Consider the following 23,618-nt stretch of genomic DNA (forward strand, 5'->3'; position numbering starts at 1 on the left):
ATAAAGAATCTTTGGATTTGAGACTTTAGCTTTCAATTTTAAAGATCTTCTTTATGCCCCGAGGGGCTTTAACACTCCAAAGAGAAAAGAAAAATTTAAATCGCATCATATGACCCCTTTAAGAAACAACTACACCTATAGCCCTACCCATTTTTGAAAAAAAAAAAAAAACAACGACATCACAAAACCAGTAGCATTTTTTTTAAAATTCGGGAAATAAGGAAAATAAGTAAACTATAAGGGTTCAACATTAAAACACTTAAAAATGGAGAAGTAATGGTGATGCACGCTAGTTTGCATTCTGGTAAGGGTTTTGTTTGGACGCCATTTTTAGTTGTGAAAAATGTTGTCATTGTACACTCATCCCAATAATAAAAATATTACATATTAAACCCACTGCCTATCACTCAACCCAGTAATCTACATATTTCATTTCATAAAAAGAACAATGTGGTCAATAGACAAAAGCATAGCTACAAACTGTGCCAAAGGAAATTCAGAATGCAGCTGAAATTTTTTAATAATTTTTTTTAAAAAAGTTTTTAAACTATTCACAAACATTAAATTTGCACATAAGGCATTTTACATCACTTTTTAAAATTTTTTTCAGGGAAATGGGAACTTTTAATGTAAAAGTAAATTCAAGAATCTCTAACAGAAAAGTAAAAATAGAGAATTCAGTGCAGATATTAATGAAAATGCTTCTCTCTAGAGTATCTAGTACTTGAAATGCTGATTGGCAATTACAACCATGATACTTTTTAGTAAGTTTTTCTGTTCTTCTATTCTTTCAAAACCCTTTGAGTTCTTTCAGCTTTATCATTGTTTATTACCTGCTTTAAAGGTGCAAAACTATTTGTTGTTTAAATTGGAATCAAATCACAAAATTTAAAAGTTGATAGACTTTCATCATAGTTCTATAACTGAGCTTGTGGTTATTCTGTCAAAGAAACCACTGTATTGATGAAATAATAAAATCAGAGCAGCGGCATTTTTGGGCCGGCATGTTTTAATTATTTCCCTATTTTGGGGTTTAACAAAAAAATAACATATGCCTAAATAAAAACAGTACCATTATATAGCTTAATGTGTTTAATAAAAACCTGGGGCTCAAAATAGGGTGTTAATTGAACCAATAGTCTCCCAACGGTACGTGATTCGAAAACCTTAGAAAGACGCTGACACTTAAGCTCTCACAGGGTCACGGGCCCTGGAACGAAGTTTGGTACCTCACTGACACGACACGTCCCATACCCACGTCCCCACTCATTAGGCAATGTTATTTATATTAGTCGCATGCCTAAGATGTAGTGTTTTTACGGGGGGGTATGGTGTTAATAAGTCTACTATTAAAATAATGACATTAAATGTCTTTTAAACTGAATGAAAAAAAACCCCTTTGCGGCTCACCACTGCCCAAGAATACCCACAAAAATTTTTTTTTGGGTTAAAAGTAAAACCCTTGTAATGCTACCCTTTGTTGTCACCCCAGTCACATTGCGAAAAAATATTTTTCAAACAATTAAGTTTTTCTGAATGTAAAACATTTTTTCTTGAAACCATCACTTATTTTCTCAAAATTTTAACAAACCCAAATACTCCAAAACCATTTCACTTGGTCAAAATCAAGGGTGCTTCAACACACACACGACCATAAAAAACACTACAGAGATTCATTAGACACTCAGAAAATGTGAACACAGCATCCAGAAAAAAAAGTATATTGTATTGCCCTAAACAATTTTGGCAATTGTGATAAAAAAAAATTTTAAATTCAACAAAGTAAGGTGAATATATTGTCTAGGCCTACTGTATGTACTGCAAGATATATTGTGCTGAATATTGAATAGTACTGAAGGTTGTATATACAGCACTTGGAAAAGCAAAAACTGCGGGTTCAACTGCAAATGCCAAAAGTTCAACTCAACCAAAAAATAGCATGTTACAGTACACTCAAATACGGGTAGTTTTTCAGGGGAATCAGGGCAAAAAATTTAATTCTGTCTCACATCATGTTTTTGGGTGTTTGGGAGTCCGCATGAGGACTTTGTCCACGTAAAAATGTTGCTTTTATGCTAGACAGAAAAAAAAACCCTGGTCTGAGAGATCCGCTGATAACACTCTCTAAACTTTATCTTTCTCTCCTCACCCTCCCTTCTTACTATACTCTTCCCCCCTCTCCTTCTCAAAATTTTTTCCATCTTTTTTTCCCGTATAAACTCATTCAGTCACCTGTGTCACTTGCCTGTGCACTCTGAACTGCATCATATTTTGTACAGTTGGTTTGATCAATCATTAAAAACAAGTGTGAACAATTTTGAATCGTTGTTTAAAGATACACGTTCTTTAGTTGTGTTTAACTTTTGCCCCCCTTGGGGTTTAGCATTTTGCGCAAAAATGCCTAACATTTAAAAAAGGGTTTTTAAAAGAGTGAAAGAAAATGTGTTTTAGATTTACAAAAAGAGTGTATAGTTTGAAAATAGAGCCAAATGCTTAAACATTTTTTAAGGTTTAGCAGAAAAGTGCTTTTTTTCGATAAATTTGGGTAGGGGAAAATTTTGGTTCAAATTGGGGTTTGTGTTTTAGCAATTCATAAACTGAAAATTTCAATAACTGCTTTTTGTGTTTTTAAATGTGCATGTTTTGTTTTTTTTGGGTAAGGAAGCCAAAAATGGGGGGCAATGAAAAATGATGTAGTCTACTTTATTGAGTATTAACATCTATTTATGTAAAGACAAGTTTGATGAAAGTAAAAATGAAGAAAATAAAGTCTTTGTCATTGTATTGTGCAAAATACAATACATTTGGGAAACTCTATCGCTGCACACACACGCCGCCTTGCTATGACACATATACTTATTAAATAGACAATTAAACCTTACAATGACATCCCAATGAGCAAAACATCTAAATGATACAGTTGGTGTAGGAATTTTATCGACCACCAGATGGAGGGTAGAGCCACTGTGTCAAAAGCTTCAAAGCCATCAAAGCATTTTTGTTGTAAAAGCCTCATTGCTTTAAAAGCCTCGTTCTGCAAAACCCTACCTAAAACCCTCTGTAAAACCATCAACCCCATTACTGTCACACATGCCTACTGTGCTGGAGCAAGGAGACTCCAATATTACAGAACTTTAATGGCCAGAACACCAGGAAAGCAACACGTAGCACTGGGGTGAGACTCAGCAGGGCCCGTATGAGATTTTTGACGGTATGATAACCTTAAGCAAAGAATCACGGTTTGAAATGTTTTTCATATACATATCATTCATATCATTTAGTTATATACAATAATCATACACATAATCTGATTTATTAATAACCCAATCTGAAGAAAAACAGAATGTTCTGACAAGCTTTGTGAAATTATACTACATGCCTGAATGAAACAAACAGCAGAAGCTCTGAATGAGATGCAGATTCACTCTCTGACTGCAGGAGGCGCCTCTGGAACACCAAATACAGACCAGATACAGCATTTCCTTGGTTACCGCTGTAAACAAAGCTGCTCTGCGCTGAAACACTGCTTTAATATGAACTATACAGAGACAAGATGTAAAGAAAATACCACGTACACTTTTTCAGAAGACAGTCCAGCTCCCCCCAGAAACACATTCATATAAACCCCAAATCAATATTGAGGATTTTCTTCCAATAGTTCGTGCATCATAAACAAGTGAGTGATCTGCCTGCTACAGTATTTTTCTCAGATAGATCCATCTTCAAGCTGCCTCTGGTCTGTATTAGCGGCCGTTTAACAGACTTCACATAAATGACATTTTGGGAAAATGATTGCATTGCAAGTCCAGGAACAGAGAGTTGCAATAAAGAAGCAAAAGCGCGTCCACCATTCACGTTATTTTTTATCATCAAGAGGGCTTGCGGACAGCCACGCTGACAACGTGGTATCTGTCACTTTCATAATGTCGAGCTCATCCGGTCCGCACGCTCATCTGCAGTTGAGTTTACTTTTAAAAACTGTGTGGACGCAAGCTGTGCACAAGACGGGAAAGGAACGCTTGAATGTGAAGTTCCAGGGGCAGCTCCTTAAGTTCGGTCATCCTACACACACGCAGACTACCCGGCTCACTTGCACCCAACAGGTGGAGGAGGGCCAGATGTTACTCTCTACTGCACTCAGTCTGAGGGATTCCTACTCTTTCAGTCTTTGAGGAGACATGGAAAACAAGCAGCGATACCGCGAGAACGTATATAATGTGGAAAATATTAGTGGTTTTGAAACCGTGAGAATTTTTCAAACCATGGTATACCTTGAATACTTGGTAATGCGGCCCATGCCTAGATGAGACTAACAATTCCAGACAGAGTTTTTTCAGAATCTTTCTTCTTCTTCTTCTGTTGAGGGATTTTATGGCAGTTTACAAACAAAGTGTATTACATGCATCTGCTGGACTGAGGTGCAGTTCATCTTTGGGTTTTTAAAAGAAACTGGAATAAGCAAAAAAAAAAAAAAAAAATATAAAAAAAAAATATATATATATTCTAAATCCCTACATGCTAACTGTGTATCTTTGATGAATGCTACTATAGGAGGCTATTTATAAAGCCTTGACCTGGGCTCTGCTAATAATGTTTCCAAGGAGAATACTTTCTTAGCTGTATTAACTGCCCTCTTTCAGTATTTCTCGTTCCCTATTAAACCTTCTATGATCTTAAAAGAACATACTCCACATCTTCTCTCTCTCCCACAAACCTCACAATTCCTAGATGGATGTTTCTTTATGATAAATAAATTGCTATTTAAACCAGTGTGTCCCTATTCGTAATCTGTTAAACCAAACCTCCTCCTGTCTATTTGTGTAACTTGTCCTTTTTCCTTGATATTTCTTTTGTTGTAATTTATATAAATGTCTACCCCCTTCTCCTGATCCCACTCAGACTGCCACATTGCATTCACTTTTTGGTTTGATTATTACCTTTATCTCTGACTTACTAAGTAGAACATTTATTTGAATTTCCTCTTCTTTTTGTTGCCTCTTTTGCAAGTTTGTCAGCTTGTTCATTCCCTCTTCTATACCTTGTGTGTGCGGGGACCCATACAAACTGCACTATTGTTCCCTGTTGATTAATTGTAAACATGATTTGATTGATTTCATTCAGGAGGTCCTGTCTACACCCTGATTCACCATTCTGAATAGATGTTAATGATGACATAGAATCAGAGCAGATAACAGCTTTAGGAGCCCTAGCCTCTTCTAGCCATTGCAATGCAATGATAATGGCTACCATCTCCGCAGTATAGATAGATAAATGATCAGTAGTTCGCTTTTTTGATATATATCCTTGATTCAGGAATATACACCCCAATTCCAGTCTTACCTCAGAATCCTTTGATGCGCCTGTATATATTTTTGCAGTATTGTAACACATATTCTCAATATACTGCCCTACCATATCTTTTGTTTCAATGATTACCCTGGGAGAACAAAACAACCAAGGTGGGTTATTGCCAGAGGCAAGGTCTTGCTACAATGTATATCCTCTATCTTTAACTGATTTGCTAATCTGTTGGCATCCCACCTAAAGCTACATATCTGCGATCTCCCATATTCCAACACTCACTTAGGACTTCCTTAGTAGGGTGTGATGCATTATGTCCTTTTTAAATTGATCCAATAAGCCATACACAATTTCAGGCTACTGGAGGTTTAATGGCATTTCTTCTGTCTCTCTACTTGTAGCGCTTGGTACAGGAGATGTTCTAAACGCCCCACTACATATTCTTAGACTTTTTAGCCTGCATTCTGTCCAGTTCTTTGATTTGTGTCTTTGATGCAGATTGGTACACAATACATCCATAATCAAATACTGATCTAATAATCAAAGCAATATAAATTCTTTTTAAAGAGATGTTCCTAGAAGCTCCCCATTTGTAAATTCCCTGTTAAACATTTCAATACATTATTTCCCTTTTTACATTTTTCCAACATTTTTTAGATATGTTCCTTAAACGTTAATTTTACATCAAGCCACACTCCCAGGTACCTAATAGTATTAACTTGCTTTAATAGTTGTCCATATAGCTTTAGTTCTACATTAGGGTTATTGACAGAGTAGAATGGAAGCACACATGGCTTAAATAATAAGGGAGCTAATGGGACACACCTGGAATCAATATAACTAAATGGGGAACACCTGGAAACACAATCAAGACAGGAACAGGAAGACCAAATAAGGACATAAAAACGATGGGGAAGGAAAGACACAGACACAGAGCAGAGTCCAACAATTACTATCCCTTTAGGGCTAATATAGTGTGTATTATGGAAATCATATAATGCAAATTAAATATTAAAAATGTCTATTTATAATAACTTACAAAATAAGTAACGACAATTGGCCATACATAACCAATTTTTCATGCAAAAATGGATGAGGAGCAACTTTTAACATTCTTTGAAAAGAAGACAACAGATGGTATGATATTTCATTGACCCGGTTTAAAGGCTTATAACATTATTGTGTGCTGTGTGTGATTGTCAGGGACTGAGAGATGATACTGAGGAAGCTATCTGTCGCAGTATCTGGTCCACTGAAACCGAACCTTTTGAAAACTCGCCTGCAAGGGGGGACGACTTTTAGAAAGTCCTGTAGCCAGTGAAACTGCACGATGTTGGCTTGTTGTAGAGTGCAGTGCCTGCGTGGGCAGTAAACAACCACCACTAACCTTTTTTGCAGGCTTCTGATTTGCCAGCATGGTTTTACACGTGGGGTTATACCACTACCTGTTATTTTGGCCAATGCTCTTGACAGCGGCTTCTTTAGCGTTTTTTTTTTTTTTTTTATTGAATGAAGAAGGAACAACTCCTGAGAAAAACTTGTATAAAAAATAACCATGTATGTGTGGACTAATGGCCTCAGAGTTTTATATGAGATGGACTCCATATAAGCCTCATTCAGAACTGTCAGCTTAGATCTTATTTTGTGCATATCTGGAGGATATCGGATTTGAATAACTGATGGTCCACACACAGTATGTGCAACTAATTCCAAATACAATTTGTTGTGTCCATAAGCGCTTTCTTTCGTTTTCACGGAAATGTGTGCTGGGTTTCTATGGCAATGCCGTTGCAAAATTGTTAAGCCAAAGCAAAGCTAAAACAAACAACAATAACAGGCAATACAGTTTTGCATGCCAGATGTTTTCTTTATGAAACTGATAAACATGTTGCCGTCGCGAGGTTATATTTGTCTCATGCTGTGGTGGTGGCAGAAAAGCAGGAAGCTGGACTGGCGACTTATTCCTTGCTTGCTGTATCTGCTGGAATTTTACAACTCATTAGGTGTCTAGCAGTAGATATTGTCTTTCCCGCTAACTTGCATTTTCCATACCACACAAACTTGTTCTGCAAAGAGTTTCATTATGCTTTCTACAAACTAAACAGCCTGACGTTGTGATTATTTTTACGGGCTCATGAGAACGTGAAAAATAATGATCCGATCAGTCAGACAGAACGGATTTCCCGAAATGCATTTGAATAGGGTTTGGGGTTCCAAACCATACTAATTGTTAGCTCGAAACGGGCATCAACTAAGGGTTGTCCACTCAGTTTCCATGTTGTTCATTTGCCTTTTGACTAAAATAGTCATCGGATTTCAATCCAGGCCATTGCACAAAAAATCGGATTTGGGCTGACAGTCAGAATGAGATTTTAGTACCCAACAGTGCCATTTACTTGGAGTTCAACTTAAAAATGTTATCTCCTCATTGCATGGGAACTCAGCTATAGTGGTCTCCCTTTGTTAAAATGGATCCCATCTGCTGAATGAATAAATATCAGCCGATTTCTAGCACTACAGTATTGGCAAAAGTATGTGAATCTTTGTTTAAATGAACAAAGTAAAAACGTTTTTTAACTGGAATAAAAAAAGTAAAAAAAGTAAAAAAGTTTTAAGTGAAAATTAAAATTGCTTAAATGATTTCGAGTCAAGCTTTAGATAGGCTCATAGTACTAGTACACTTGCAGACCATGGGTGATCCAAATGATATTATTAAATATTTTTGGGATAGTAAACAGCATTGTGCCGCCCGATTTGTGAGCTCTCTAGTCTAAAGCTTTGATTCCTAGATCATAACCGTATATTGTGCAAAGACTTAGTTGTTACCGTTTTAGGGAAAGTGCTTCTCTTTTAAATTGATTCATAATTAAAATATTACTTATTTTTAAATTCTTTAAATTTGTAAAAAGGAATTCACGGTGTCGTCCCCCCCTGCAGTCGCGGTGAAAATTTAATGTAAGCAGAACTTTAAAAAATAAAAAAGGTGTCCAAAAGGGATCTATTTTAGCCCCAATTTTGTTTAAAAGAAATGTTTTCCTTTTAAAACAAGAAAGAATTACACAAAGTTTATTTCCGTCTCTCAGTGTTTAGATACAGTGATGTGATCTCCTGCTGCATACTAGTTTATACCGTTCACTAAAAGGCTTTGGATTATGTATACCCATGCTGCCTTACACTTTGTGACGAGTGCCCTCTTCACGCACTGATTGTGTGCTTATTCTGTATGAAGTAGTGGGATGGTCCTCTTTGTTTCAAAGGAGGAAAATACACATGCTATTTTTTATTGTTATGGCATTGTTAGGTAAATTACAAATTTATATGTTATATATGTTATATAATAACAACATGTAATTATAGCACTAGATCTACTGCTAAACTTCTTTTTACAGGAGGTACTGAACTTGCCATTTGCCCATTTTTTGTACTTACTCTCACAGGGATCACACCCCACCATAATATTGCTCCAAAATTTTACTTCAAAAAATAACCATCAATTTAGAAGTAAATGGCAAAGGCCACTTTTCTGTTCTGTTTTTAAAAGACCACTCGTTGGCTTTGCTGTAATTTAGTCAAAAACATAAATACTCATTACATATCAAATGATCTGTTATGAACAGACAAAACAACAGTGACCACGTAATAAAATAAGAAGTAAAATAAAAGTAATAAAAGTAATAAAAAGCGTAATAAAACTTGTGTGCGTCGACGTTACTGTCAGATCCAATATAGTAGGCACAGCAATCTTCTTTTACTTTCAATCTTTTATAAAAAATCATCCTTCATCGAATTGTTCCTTGTTGTAAACTTGACTCCGTGGTCTAAACCAAGGAAGAGTGAACCAGAGGGCAAGTAACTTACTGGCACGTGGTCTGAAAACTTAATTAAAAATAAAGTTCTTAAATCTTTCCTAACATTAGGATCAGAAGGAAGGCATTGCAAAGACTGTTTTGATCTGTCAACTGCACAGTAACAGTATTTGTTCAAAATTTAGTATTGGGCAGATTGATTTCTGTGTAGACCTGCATTTGCCTCTCTCCACATACACAACACAAAACGCTTATATCCTCCTCTATAGACACAGTTTATCCACACACATTAAACATAAAATAAGTCAAAACATCAACAGCAACCTGTCATTTGGGCAGATTGGATTAAATATAAGCCTTTTCTAGACTAATGAGAAAGCTCTGAGTACAGTAACCTCTTATATGTCAAAAGATCAAGGGAATTTTGGTTTATCAGTTCATTGCCACTTTAATTGTTTCAAGAGTAAAAAACGGCCTTTTTTTTGCGGCTCATATGGACAAGCCGCCGAGTATTGTGTAAAATAAACGACTTCAATTTAAAAAAAAAACTGGCGGATCGTCTAATCTAAAAGGAACTACTTATTTTAATTTTTGACTGTCACTAAATGAGTTGCAGGGCAAATTTAGAGTCTATGTGTGGTTATTTATTTATTTTTAGTGATTTTTTGCGCTTGCCATTTTTGCCAGGACTCCTGAAAGAAAGAGATTTTACATCGCAATGGATTTCCTGCTAAAATAAGGAAATAAATAATAAAAAATAAACTAAAATAAAAAATAATCTATAACACTGATGATTTGATAACTTCTTTCAAAAACAAACTCGACAAATGTAAGACCAATATGGTTTAAATGACATTCACTCAAGTGATGAAGACTCCAGGCAAATCCAGGAGCCTATATAAATGACTGTAATTTTTCAGGGAGCAAGTGGAATTAAATAAGTCTCTAAGACTGACTGAAAGCATAAAATTTGTATTATTAGTATTCTCTATTATTATGGTTATTATTATTGTTGTTGTTCATCATGAGAAATCATAATAAACATCTATGATAAGAATGAAACTAAAAAACCTATCTCACAGTCAGAGCTTACCTTACTTGAGTTTGTCCAGAGTGTTTGAAGCGGTTTCGAGCAGCTTCAGCTCCTGCTTCTCCTGGGTGATTTGTGAGTCCAGATCCAGCTCTCTCAAGAGTGGCGAGGGCGTTTGAAATCAGAGAGGCTGATTGCCAGAGCAACACAAAAAACCTTCTTCTGTAACCATACAGTAGCAGATAATATAACAAACAGGAAATGTGTTCATTATGTGTAGTTGGTCTTGCACATGTTGTCTAGGAAAAACTATAGCTGCGTTCGGTTAATTGTAACAGTGATTGGGAGTATGATTAAAGCAGTACCAGTTTCCCACCATTTGACATCACAAGGATACTAATTACAATGTGCATTGAGCACACTGAGCATTATAGTCAATTACAGGACATGGCTAAGTAAAATGCAACGGCCAATCGGCGACTTTTAATATGGATCAATGTGACCAAAGAGGTGTTACGCGTGTGATATGCACTTGTCAAGATGTCATTAAAACAATCAAGTCCTTCACCACTGCATAGAACATCTCTTCTCTGATGACTGTGTGCTCCCACAGGAGGGCATAACACATAAATGTCCCTATTTGTGGACCACAAAACCAGTCATACGGTTAATTTTTGTTTAAATTGATATTATACATGTCATCTGAAAGCGGTATCTATAAGCTTTCCATTGTGTGTCGGTTTTGATTGGCTCGTAGGACACTATTTGGCTGAGATATACCAACTCGGCAATTTGAAAATCTATGAAAGAAAAAAAAAAAAAGAATATGAGAAAAAAAACAAATCCTCCTTAAATTTGTATGAATTAAGTTCTTAGCACTGGAATATTCACTAAGATAGAAAATTATGTTTTGATCTATTTACGGTTAGTGATATTTAACAGTATATTCACTTCAAGGAAATGGAGCTTTATCTTAATATCCTAATAATTTTATTATGTATCATATATAGATATATATTTTTTTTTTCTTGCCAATCTATACAAAAAAAATGTATAATTTTGACACATTACAGTGTATTTTGGCTTTTGGCTTTTGCTACACAAAATATACCTTGATACATTATACGACTGGTTTTGTGTTTCCCAGGTGGTCACATTTGTGTTAGTGTGGGTGTTGTATATATGAAAAAAAAAAAAAAAATTGGTGTGTTGTGCTGCAGAGCAGGGGTGGACTTCTTAACATTTTAATGCGCAGGGAGGGGGGGTAAGCAGCACTTTAGGGCACCATATGCTACTGGCGAACCAATTTGCAGCATTCGAGAAAGGAGAGCATAAATATATGTTGATTCTGGTTAGCATATAACCAGAAGTGTTGTTTAAGTTAAGAATTCCAAATACTGCAGAGTTGTTTTTGTCAAGTGCCTGAGCTCTACCAGAGCCGTCACATGGCAATAATCCTGCCGTCACATTATATGGACAAGTGTAGAATCTCGATTGATGCCAATTAAAGACATCCATTGTACAGTGTAGAGAGCATTATTAAAGGAACATTGTGGGTCAGCCAATGAAATAGAAGTTATTGCGACCGCCCTTTAGTGCTTATCTGAGGGAGCCGCTCTTTTACATGAATTATCGGGCGGATGTTACGTCACTTAGGGACGGGTTAGTGTTTCTGTCTATTTTGTTTATCTTTCTCGGTTGTGTCTGTTGCCTTATTTTACTGTCACTCTAAACAGGCCATTGCTGACTTTCTTGTGTTGTGCCTGTCAATCATACGGTGACGAAGCAGTTTGATTGGGAGTGTGCCCCTGTGAGGGCGGGATTCCCTATAGATTCACTCGCCATTGTTGGACACCTGTGGGGAAGCGGCTAGTCTAAAGGGAGGGTGCTATAATGGCTGTGTGAAGGATAGGGAGAGAGACTTTTTGCTTTGATTTTGGTTTGTACTGTGTCTGGTTTTGCCTTGTTTGAACTTGGTGTTGGTTAAGTGCGTGTGTGTCTATGCGTGAATGTTGCCTGTTGGGATCTTGCCCTAAGAAATTTATTGTGTGGAGCTTTGAAGTTTTTGAACAAGCTTTGACCAAGCTGGGTTATAGTGGATATGAGGCAAGGGGTTTAGGTAAGCCACGTCACGTGACATACATTTTACACAGTTTTGCATGGAATTTTTGTATGTTGATGTATGTATGGTTGGATGTGGATTTGTGCCACTCTCTCTATTTTGTTGGTTAGTCTTAGAGCAGTTAGTTACGACGTGTCGCGGACGTTGGAAGAATTTTTCTTTATCTTTTGTTTTGAGTTTCGGGAGTGTGATGGAAATGAGTAGTTTGTTTCCTTTTTGATTATGTATTTGGCACAATCCAGATCTTCCCTTTGTCCTCCTCAGTTTCTAAAAAAAAACAAAAATTTTTTAGCTGTGTTAAATATTGTTTTTCTGATGTAAAAGGTTATAGTTAATTTAATAAATTAACTTTATGTGACTATTGGTCTCTCGGTTTTCTCATTAACCTCAGTGTAATGGTGAACAGGCTGCTTCCGAACAGGGTTAATGTGCCCTATCTCACTCCCTAGATTGTTAAAGAGCTAGCGAAGGGTCGTAAAATAATGGGGGGCTCGTCAGGACCACCAATACGGAAATAATTAGGACACAGGTTCATCAAACCGTCTCTGTATCACTGGGGGTATTGAGAATTTGTACGTTGCGGTGGTTGTAACAGCATTCATAAGGATGGTTTATGTTGAGTTTTGGCCAGGGTTCGTTTGAAATGAAAGTCGCTAGACCATTAGATAGTAAACAGATAACTTGTAGAAGAGGATCGATTTGGTGATGATAGCAAGTCAAGTTTAAGATTTCAGTCTAACATGGTGAAAAAATGCTCGTAAAAAAGAGAGTAAGTCTGTGGTATGTAATCGCTTAGGGGGGTTGGGATGTGAGTGTGATTGTGTTGCGGAGGAAAGCTACAGTTGGGGAAAGTGTGGAGGGTGGATACTTTTGGGTAGGAGTGAGATATGCGACGCGCAGTGAGGAGGAAACTTACCAACCTATGGTGGAGGCTTGAGGGCTAATAGAGAGGGGGTTGCCTCCATTGAGACCCATTCTCACATATGTCTGTTTGCTCCAAAAGAGGGGGGAAACGAGACTAAGGGTCCGTTTGGCACGTTTGACAACTTGACTCGATCGGAGAAAGGTGCAGGCTCGGCAGGCAGAGATGAATTTCGCGGTTACAAAATCGTAAATTTGAAATCGAGGCGGAGACGCAGGTAAAAATGGCGGACAGCTGGAGCTTGACGCAATGCGAATTGTGGGAGGGTCCGCTGTGCTTACCAGATCTACCTCGAGTTAGTCCCGCTGCACTGACGTCTCCCATTGTAGTGCCTACTCCTACTGTTGCCCCAACGTCTGCCTTCATCCGTACTACAGAGTCATTCGATGTTTGGTAAAATATCACCCTAGTGCCACATTTTGTCGTGAGATGAGGTAGATTCATACTTTAGTGCCTTTTGAGCGCATGGCTATGTCTTTTCGGTGGCCAAAAGAAGTTGGGCTTGTTATTGCAATGTCGCTTATGTGGTAAAGCATTGGAGGTTTTCTCTACCCTTTCCTTGGAGGACAGTTTGAACTATGAAGCTGTATAAAATTAGCAATTCTACGTGCTACGAGTTAGTTCCAGAAGCATATCGGCAGAAGTTTAGAGGCCATAAGAAGAATTCTCTCAAACCTTTGTTGTTGAATTCTCCCGAGAGAAGGCACTTCCTCTTGATAAAATGGTGTAGTGCAACTAAAAACTGATGATTTTAATTCCTTAAGGGAATTAGTTCTGCTTGAGGAATTTAAGGGATGTTTATTCGACCGTGTGGTTTGTCTATTTGAACGAACAGAAGGTTAGTTTATTGTCGCAAGCTGCTGTTTAGCGGATGAGTTCAGCTCGCTCACTCATAAGGGTTTTGTCTTTTGTGTGACGCGCACTGAAAAAGAGCGTGTGGTTACTGGTTAGTCCGTCTCCAAACTCAGGTTGTTTCGGGAGAAGTCTGGTATGCCGAAGTCGAAAGAGCTAAGGGATTTCTTTTAGTGCCATAGTTAAAAATGGACATTGATTGCTGATTGCCACGGTGCTTATACGTAAGCAGCCGTCTAAGAACCCGAGAGTGTTGCATTAGTGAAGACTTTATCTACCGTCTGAATTAGTAATGTTGTTATGGAAGTTTGTGACATAAATTACAAACTTTGTTTATGCCAGGATTTGTTTCGTTATCTGGAAAGGAAAGAGGATCAGAAAGAAATCTGCATTCTCCGAGATAACAGGGGCTATGCAGTCAATTATGCGTATGATGTATTACCGTTCTCAGATGAATCATATTGTGGCTCAAACATTTTGATTCGTGGAATAGAAATTGCAGGCAGTGTCTGTACCCCTTGCATAATGTCCATTTACAAGGTACACTAGTTTTAGCTGTCGTGCGAGTTGGAATTCGTACTTCATCCCGTAAAAGGACTTACACTCATCTTAGGAAACGATTTGGCTGGAGGCAAAGTTTGTGCCAGCTCCAGAGGTGACATGATGTTCCGCAGGTTTGTCCCAATGGTTGTATGTGGCTGACTTTTGCATCCTGAAGTGTTTTATTTGCTTGTGCAGTACGCTTGTGCTCAGTCAGGTAAAACAGTGGACGAAGGTTGATTTGGCTGACTCAATGATGGGGATCTGCGTTAGCGGATGATGGGGAAACCCTGTGGGAACTAAGATAAGTGGTGAAATTGTTTTCTAAGGTGAAAATTCAGACAATTTACTTGAAAGTTTTAGTTCGTTAGATCTGCATGTACTCGTTCTCAGATCATTATGGCACAGAATGATGATTCCCTCTTTGAGTAAAGTTTATCAGCTGTGATTAGCTCCGAGGCTTGCAAAGAAGACGAAAAATACTGCATACTGCATAGACAATGTTTGAATTATGCGGAAGTGGTGCTCTAAGGTCTGAGGAGGATTTGGACTGGAACGTGGTATATCAAAGGTAGTTCCAAATAAATATCGGTTATACATGTATGGTGGGTGGCGCATGAAACATTGGCTCTCTGGGCATTTCGGGGGTAACGAAAAATTAACCAGGCGTATTCTTCAGCATTTTTTTGGCACTGGGTTGAAGCGGGACGTTGCAAAAATTTTGTTCGTAAGTGTCGTACTTGTCAAATTGCAGGAAAGCCGAATCAGGTTTATCTCACCCGCTCCACTGTCTCCATCCCGGTTTACTGAGAAGCGGTTTGAAAGAGGTACTGGTTGACTGTGTCGGACCATATGCCCGCAAACGAAGCGGGTAATCAATATCTATGTCCGAGAATGTGTAGAGCGGACCAGATTTTCCTGAAAGCTATTCCATTGCGGAAGGATTACGGCTCCTGTTATTCTGAAAGTTTGGGGGGACTTTTTAAGTTTCGATAAGTGATCTTGCACGTAAGTTCCTGGAAAAAATGCACAGTCGGAGATGAAGGATCGATTAGACAGACACGCTGTTTGCACGGTTTTTTCAGCCCGATGACAAGGTTGGGTGGGTATTATTACCAATACCAGGGTCTGCCATTGTCTGCTAGAATCTTACCGGTCAGTTATAACATCAGTTAGGAAACTGAGTGATACGGATTGTTATAGCACTCCCGCAAAGGCGGCGCAAGACGCGTGTTTGCCCCTTTACTAATATCGTTACTCCGGATTGCTTTTTTACAATATCAGGTTATGGCATTCGGGTTACGAAACGCCCCTGCTACGTTCCAGCGATTGATTTCAAATTGTCCTCGCTGGGGTACCAAACTGGCAAGCATATTTGATGGACCTGGTGATCTTTTCTAATGACTGGGGAAACGAGCATTTGTCATTTTGCGTACGGTGTTTGAACGTTTAAAACATGCATTCTTTTAACACTTAACCTCGCTAAGTGTGTTTTCGGTCAAGCCACTGTGGACCTATTAGGAAAGCAGGTAGGAAATGGGCAAAGTCAAAAGCCGGTAGTAGAAGAAAAAAAGTGGTTGGCTATTACTAAGTTTCCTGTACCGGTTACACGGCGAGAGTTAAGAACGATTTTGGGTATGATTCGGTACTACCGAGGTTTTGGTAAGAATTTGGCCACGGTAGTAAACTCTCTCTTACTAACCTCCTCAGCCCCTAAGCAGACCTTTTGTGTGGTCTGAAGAGTGTCAGGTGGCCTTTGAAATGCTAAGGCTTTGGGATGTGTACCAGGCCAGTTCTGGTGGCTCCTCAAATTTGAATCGTGCATTCAAGCTGGAGGTCGACGCGAGCGCAGTAGGCGCTGGAGCAGTCCTGATTCAGGAGGGTAAGGATGGGTGGACCATCCAGTTTGTTTTTTTTCTCGTAAATTCAATAAACATCAAGCAAATTATTTGTCTACCATTTGAAAAGGAAACCCTAGCCTTGCTACTAGCCTTACATTTCTTTGAAGTCTATTTTGGTTCTTCTAGTTTGCCTACAATTGTGTTTACTGATCATCATCCCCTTGTGTTTCTGTCTCCGCTCGCTGTACAATGCAAACCAACGATTGATGCGTTGGGCTCTGTTTGTGCAGAATTATAACTTGGAAATTCATCACAAGAAAGGTTCTGAGAACATCCTTGCCTGATGCTCTTTCTAGAGGTGATTTTTAGGTATGTGGGTACGATAGGGCTTCGCTTATGTTAGTGTTTTTGTTTTCTTATAAAACTATGAGTTTGATCTTAAATGTGGGGGTGTTACGTCCTTAGGGTACGGTTAGTGTTTCTGTATATTTTTGTTTCTCTTTCGATGTGTCTTTGCCTCTCTTTTTTACTGTCACTCTAACAGGCGCCGTTGCTGATTTGCTGTTTGCCTGTCAATCATCTGTGACGAGTTGATTGGGTGTGGCCCTGTGAGGGCGTGATCCTCATCATCCCGATGCTTGACACCTGGGGAAGCGCTATTTAAGGGAGGGAGATGTATTGCCTGCCAGTGAGCGGGTGAGAGAGACTTTCTTGCTTTGATTTTTTGTTTGTAATGTGTCTGGTTTTGCTTTGTTTGACTTAGTTTTTGTGAAGTGAGTTTGTCATGTGAATGTTGCCTGTTGGGATTGCCTAAGAACCTTATGTGTGAGCTTTGAAAGTTTTTAAACAGCTTTTCAAAGCTGGGTTAAGCCTGGAAGGAGGAAAGGGGTTTAGGTAAGCATGTCACGTGACAGACATTTACACACTTTAGATGGAATTTTGTCTTGTACACTAGGTTAGGGATTTGTGCCACTCTCTGTATTTTTGTTTGATTAGTTAGAGCAGTTTAGTTACGACGTCGCGGACGCTTGAAGTACTTTTTTCTTTATCCTTTTTGTTTTTAGTTTTAGGAGTAGATGGAAATGGTTTAGTTAGTTTCCTTTTTGATTATTTTATTTGGCACAAATCCAGATTTTTTTTTCCCCTTTGTCCTCCTCAGTTTCTAAAAATTTATCTTTGTTTAAATATTGTTGTTCTTGATGTAAAAGGGTATTAGTTAATGTAATAAATTAACTTTATGTGACTCTTGTGTCTCTCGGTTTTCTCATTAAATTCAGTGATATGGTTGACAGGTGGCCGAAAACTGGTTTAATGTTCCCCTTCTCAATCCCTAGGATTGTTAAGAGCTAAAGAAGGGTCGTAACATGTATAATACTCTGAATGTCTCAGAAACAGGAAATATTGACCTCAGTAAAGAAAGTATTGTGGTTTCAAGTCAGTGAATGAGTGGCAGGATGATTTTCACATTTCATTTTGAAGTAAATATTCCTTCAAAAAATTACTCAGAAAGTCTTATTCAGAACGTTTCAGTAATGGATTTTGGCCTGATTTTCACTGATTTTCAGCTACTCAAAGCCGACCTCCATACGTCATTTGCCGGAGCTGAATTCAGTGGACGTTAAAGTGATTAGTAACGTTTTGAATTATGGATATTCGTTCTTACCAAAACGTTTCCATTCACTACAGAAGGCCTTTGTTCAGCCCCCGGAGCCACGTGAGACACTTTTTTCTTTTTTAATGGATGGGTGCTTTTTATTTAACTTCTTTTGGACTGATGTACTACAACACCCGCTGAGTGCCATGAAACAGCTTTAAAGATCAAATACAATTTTTAATATAACTCCCGACAGGACTCGTCTGAAAGAAGAACGTCATTACAAACCTAGGGATGGATTGAAAAGGTGAGTAATTTATGGGCTAGTTTTCATTTTTGGGTGAACTTACCCTTTAACACTAGAACCGCCAGAGGTCGCTGTATACCTAAAACCGCCAGTGGGTAAATTTTACCCACGCACATTACAACTATTTTTATGGCTAAAGAACTTATTTCACTGTATTATACCACTGTCTTCACAAAGAAGTGTCTAGAGTCATGAAATGATATTGTCAAAGTCTATAGTTTAAATCCTGTTGGTTTATGTGTCAAGACGTATTAATGCATGGCGACACTAATCACTAAACGTAGCCTAAGTCAAGGTAGCCTAAAGCTAAAAAAAAAAAACAAAAAAAAACCCTTACAATTAAACACCTTGGCAGTGGACAACGACAAAATAGCCAGGGTAGTAGCCTAAATATGTGGGTGTTGTAATATTATTATTCAATGTCAATTAAATCAATATTCAGTAAGATAACCAATGCTATTCAAATTATTCAACCTAGCCTATAGACAATAATGAGCAATAATTACTTCACCACCACTGCATAGGATGATGCTGATGACAACTTCAACAGGTGCACATTTGCACCTAAATTATTTATTAATTTGTTTAGATAAATTATAATTTGAATAAGAGAACAACACCATTAAATTTGGGTAATCAAGAAAATGTTTTATTCATTACATCATATAGATCAGATTTTTTTTTTCTTCAGCAAACGACCAGACTAGAATAGCAAGACAGTAGCGAACAATAAACGATATGGCAAGATAATAATTTAACCAAAGTTTGACCAATTAGAGTAACGTTAGGCTAAAACATGTAAATATGATATCTGGATCACTGTCAGATGAGCCGTCAGATGCTGAGCCAACCCAGGGCGCATAAGACTCTCCATCACTCATGGCATTTAGTGTTTCTAATACCTACCTTCCATAAATCACCTTTTTTTTAGTCATTTGGGGACTTATTCAATAAACACTGATTAGAAATGTACAATGTTTACAAACATAGAGCACCAAGAGGATGACAGCGCATATAATACATGCATAGAATACATGTATTATAGAGCGGGGTAAATTTGACCCACTGGTGCGTCTAGGTCGGAAAAAATGACCAATTTTTTTGATCTGTTTTTATGTAAATAATTTTGAAAGCACAAACATGGATTGATAAAACATTACCCATAATTTAAGTTAAAAGTCAATGGACTGGCGAGACTTGAATGTTTTATTTTAAATCTGTTAGTATATTTGAAAAACAGCCCACAGGTACAATTTACCCAGTGGTGATTCTAGTGTTAACAACAAACTTTGAAATAGGCGCGCATGCAACAATCTACACATGAAATAATAGCTAAAACGTTTGTTAAAGCCACAGCATCAAACATGACAATTTTATGAAAACAATTAACTATTTTGCTCTAAATATCATTCTATATAACTCATTCATGTGGGAACTCCTGTCTTTTTGTGGATTCAATGTTGCTTTGTTTTATCACAGACATGATGACAGAAAATTATATTACTTTATAAAATCTCTATACTGGTGATACAGGCTATATTAATTGTTTTTTATTGTCTTCATGCTTCCATCAGGTCAAAAAAATGTGTCTATCCTGCATGTTTATTCAGTCTGTAGTTAATATCAGATACATTTGTCCATATAAAGGATTTTCCTGGAATGGTGATAGGTTTGAATACTTCAAACTCTCTCCTCTCTCCGTCTCACTGTGAAAACAGACTTTAAACATGAGAGTGTTTAAATGTTCCATAATGCATCACATCACCTCATATTGTGGGTAAAAACAAAACAAAACAAAAGAAAACTAAAAGGGGTGTGCTATTAATGCTTTTCGACTTTTTCAACTTTAGTTAGTCTGTAATGTTGCTGTTTGAGCAATAAAAAGATCTGCAAAGTTACAAAAGCTCAAAGTCCAATTCAAAAGGAGATATTTTATTTAACAGGAAATCACTTTTCAAAACAACTCACAACGAATGATTCGTTTGGGACTACAACGCATATTTTCTGGGATTTGATTTGATTTCACAAATATCGACGAATGGTAAAAGAGATCTGTTTGAGCTGCACTAGAGAACGAAACGAGTGTATTATCACAATGCGTTGGAGACACGCTAGCGTTCTCCCAAGGCAGACGAGCTTAGAGTGTTTACAATCATCCGGTTTAAATCACGGTCAAAATTGATTTGATTTTGAGGCAATATTTACACTGGAAAGCTTCAGCAGGCGGCGATGATAAGGGGGCCATGACCATTTCCCGACCAGGGGCGCCGAGTGCTGTGTCAATCACAACAACAGCGGCCTGGCCCAGCTCAACCAACACAACACAGAATGGCCAGCGTTACCAATCACAGCCGCATTTTTGTATTTCAGAAGGCGGGGGCCTTCATTTGATAGACAGAACTAGTCGAGCCGTTTATGCCAGAATGCGGAGAGAGGTGTTGTAAATAATGTAAAATATGTGTGAAAATAATATTTTTCTTCGAACAACTAATATGAAAGGCCTGTTCTAGAACACCTCCACAACCAAAGTCAAGACCTTGTAAAGAGCACATATCGGACCCCATTAAGTACTGTTAATAACCACAGTAAACTTGAGTATTTTTTTCAGCAAACTACTTTTGTTTACATCTTACTAATGAGCTAATATTATTTTTCCAATATTTTTACTTGGACTTAAGTAAATTATCCTTAAGTAGCAATAATTTTACTTAAGTACCGTTTGGTAGTCCGTCTGTTCCACACTGTAGACAGTACCAAAACCCTCTGGTTGATTTATTCCAGCTTTTGCAATTAGTTAAAAATATGGACGCTATATATATTGTTTACAAATAATCAAAGGTAACCCCTCAGATTTAGAAAAGCATATTCTGTCATTACAATAATTTATACACAGAACTAGGTTGGCACAGAGCCAAAACTGATATGACAGACACGAGAAATTCTCTTATTCACCACTTTAATTAGCTATTTGAAAAATTAAACCGAATGGACACATCATTCTTTCTGGCCTCACATCCTCCTTTTGTAAAGTCATATGGTATAAGAAACAAAATCTAGTAAGTTGATAAGACATCTGCAAACCGAACTATCCATTTAATTATAATTCTTTATTTTCGTTCCCACATTTTAGTGATCAGTATCCCCCCCAAAAAACAGGTTCTTAAAAGCAGGCGGGTAATTTGGTGCTGCTCTTGGTAGAATTTTGGCTGCTGGTCATGATGGAAATGATGTGGATCGTCTGTGTTCCTTATGGAAGCCTTGTTGTGTTCCGTAAATCACAACACAGAAATTTTCACTCCAATCCATGCTTTTAATGGGAATGCGCGCGTAATGCTTAATCTGGACTTGTTTAGTAAGTCTGGCCCTAAAATTACATAAATGCGATGTTGACTAGATTTTACTGTCAGTAAATCAGACTGCAGAGTTGGTGAAAACATGGCATCATTGCTTGTAAGCAGGGGTGTGTAATTCCAGGAAGCATAGGTAACTTACCATCGGCTCTAAACCCTGAACTCTCGGTTGATTAACCCAAACCTTGCTTACTGGAGGTACACTGGTTCAAAAATATGCCCGGGAGTAGGTTCATGCAACCCAGAGTAAGTTCCTGGTTAACACGCAAGATATTCTCAACAGAGCAATGAATCGACGAGTCACTAGCTGTTTCTCAATACCAAGAGTGCAAAGATCGGACTTGCGTCCTTGGTAGTTCGGACTTCGCAAGTTTGACTCGGGAGTGTGAACTCCTGAGGACGGGAGGACGCAAGTCCAGTAATCCTGCAATGGAACAGCAGTGTATTGATAACATCAGTCAACGTGGCTCTTTTGGGAAATTATTTACACTGTATGTCATTTACAATATGACGATAATTTAGATTTGATATGATACAAATTCATCCTCTCACTTCTGTTGTGTTGTTCATGTTGTTAACATAGTTGTGTGTGGAAACCGCCACAAAAAAATGTAGTCACACACAAAGGAACTAACATACATTCAGTGAAACAACATAAAAACTAACAACTAACAAATCACACAAAAAAATTGCCCCTTTTTGATTTAAAATATTGAAAGGCAAAAATCACAAAAATGGGGTTCGTGCAAACGAACAGAATACTAAAGCATTAACAATAAACCGGTTTTAGAGTAATAAATGTAAATACACAACATATAGTCTGATTATTTCACTTATAGCCGTATAATAAAATGAATAATTGACAAGCGCAAGCTCTGCCTTTTTTGTTAAATGTCAGTTTAAGAACAATTATAGCCATTATTAAAAGAATAGAAGATAAAAGTATAGCAACTTATGCAATATATAAATAAATCAAATACAAAACAATCTTCAGCATGATGCGGGCCACAAAAGTCCAGCGTGTATACATTAATAAAAAAAAAAAAATACATGCTGTATTAAACATAACTTAGTTCTGAGCCAAAACGATATAGCTGATAGACTGAGGAAAAGCTATCCTCAGTCGGCTTGGCCTCCTTATACATCGCCTAGTGTAGATGTCCTGGAGGGAGGGAGAGAAAGCAGTCTGTGGAACGGGTTGCTGGAGTAACTGATGATCCTCTGAAGAACTGAAGATCCTCCTTATACATCGCCTAGTGTAGATGTCCTGGAGGGAGGGAAACTCACCTCCAACAATCAACCCTTGGCAAATTTCTTCACAACCCCCAGCAGAGCTTTTCCCAAACCAGCCATTCATGCAGACAGTCAGCATGCTCTGCAGTGCAGGTGTAGAATGTTCGGAGGTTGCTGGGACTCATCCCAAACTTGCGGGACATCCCAAACTTCCCAGCCATTTCGGGGAAAAGAGCATGATGTCCTCTCATCACGCATCATGGTGTAGACCATGGGATCCTACGATGTTAACGCCGAGGAACTTAGCTGTTTATCCACTCCACAGGTTCTTGTCGATGGTGATGGGTGTGTGTTCTCTGCTCGGGTCTCCGAAATCCCCCACCAGCTCCTTGGTCTGTCATTGGTGAGAGAGGGTTCTCTCCCCATTCTCCCGGATGTTTAAACTCTTCTCTGTAGGCCGTCTCATCGTTGTGGGTGATCAGGCCTATCGTTGTGTGTCGCGATTTGACGAGACGTGGACCTGTGTTTTTTGGCTCACAGTCACCACAGCCCTGAGGAGCACCAGTTTTGGGTCAGTGGGTATGAAGTATGTTGCTTCTGACCACCTGACTTCTGCCTGTCAGGAACCCACCCTGCACAGAGATCTGTTAGTCCCAGAGTCTGGAGCTTCGAAACAATTGGGGCAGACACTATGGTGTTAAGTAGAGCTGTAGTCCACAA

The sequence above is a fragment of the Cyprinus carpio genome, chromosome A12, assembly GCF_018340385.1.
Source record: "Cyprinus carpio isolate SPL01 chromosome A12, ASM1834038v1, whole genome shotgun sequence".
Taxonomy (NCBI): domain Eukaryota; kingdom Metazoa; phylum Chordata; class Actinopteri; order Cypriniformes; family Cyprinidae; genus Cyprinus; species Cyprinus carpio.